The sequence below is a fragment of the Piliocolobus tephrosceles genome, unplaced genomic scaffold (assembly GCF_002776525.5).
Source record: "Piliocolobus tephrosceles isolate RC106 unplaced genomic scaffold, ASM277652v3 unscaffolded_1936, whole genome shotgun sequence".
In the NCBI taxonomy this organism is placed as follows: Eukaryota; Metazoa; Chordata; class Mammalia; order Primates; family Cercopithecidae; genus Piliocolobus; species Piliocolobus tephrosceles.
In genome coordinates, this window is record NW_022301376.1 from 1 (window position 1) to 1,215 (window position 1,215).

At 22.4% G+C, this 1,215-nt stretch overlaps 1 long non-coding RNA gene across 1 annotated transcript; it reads right to left on the reverse strand.

Moving 5' to 3' along the window:
• Nucleotides 1-537: 537 nt before the first annotated feature.
• On the reverse strand, nt 538-1,215 carry LOC111532107. Its single transcript, XR_002728459.1, has 3 exons — nt 1,110-1,215; nt 868-933; nt 538-670 (listed from the first exon to the last, which is right to left on the reverse strand). It is a non-coding gene; the product is annotated as an uncharacterized LOC111532107 (long non-coding RNA).

Consider the following 1,215-nt stretch of genomic DNA (forward strand, 5'->3'; position numbering starts at 1 on the left):
TTTTTTTTTTTTTTTCTCTCCTTTTTTTTAATTAATTTAAGAACATAGCTCGTACAAATTTGTCTTTTTTATTTGATATGTGGCACTGAATTAATGTATGTTTTTTTTTTTTTTTTTTTTTTTTTTTTTTTAAACTGTTAATTATACAATTTGTTAACACATATAACATAAATAGCAAATAAAGTTATAATTAACTTTGTAGTTTTTATTTAAAAAAAGAAAAGAAGAAGGAAAAAAAAAAAAAAAATAAATAATCATAAACCTTTTCTTTCTTAATATGCCAATAAGTTTTTATAGTAGTTCCGTTCGAGGTATTTGTTAATTTATATTCACGTGTACACATATAAAGGCACTAAGCATAATTAAAAACCGAGAAAAAATAATGTGATAAAAAAGTGTAGTAAACGAATAAAATATAAAATTCATAAAGCATATCTTTTAAAAAAAAAAAAAAAAAACTATTTTAAGTTCTGAATTGAAAAAAAATCAACATACTTAAAAAAAAAAAAATAAATAAATAAAATAAAATAAACTAAAAGCCTAACTAATGCACAAAAATATACATACACGAATGTTTAAAAAAAATATATGCGTTAATTTTTTCAGTTGTTACAAACTTAGTATATGCTTATAAGTTGTAAGAGCTATCGCTATCATCCGATGAATTGTCCTGCAAAGACAAGATAAGTCAATATGCAAAAAAAAAAAATATGCATAAAAGAATATAAATTATGTTATAAGGACACTCAATTTTATTACATACGTGCTATATATCGTATGTATATATATATCGTATGTATATATATATATACATTTTTAACTGTACTAATACAAAAGATTAAAGTTATTGTATTTTTAAAAACTTACATCATCATAATCAGAATCATCAAGGTTCGATGTAAGCTTCGATGACGAATCCTCCAAAAGTGTGGCCTAAAAAAAAAAAATAAAGTACGTTATTAGATGTAAAAAAAAAAATAAAAAATAAAAAATAAAGATAAGTACGTATGTATATATATGTATATATGTATACACACACAAGGACATTGTTACATAATTAAAACAATTTATTACAAGAACACTATATATGTGTTTATTTTAACTGTTACCTTTTTCTTTTTAGCGGGTAATTGCCCACCAGCCTTTTCTTTATTTGCTGCAATTTTTTTCTCTGCGGCTTTCATTTTAACTTTTTCAGCTAATCCCAATCTGGGT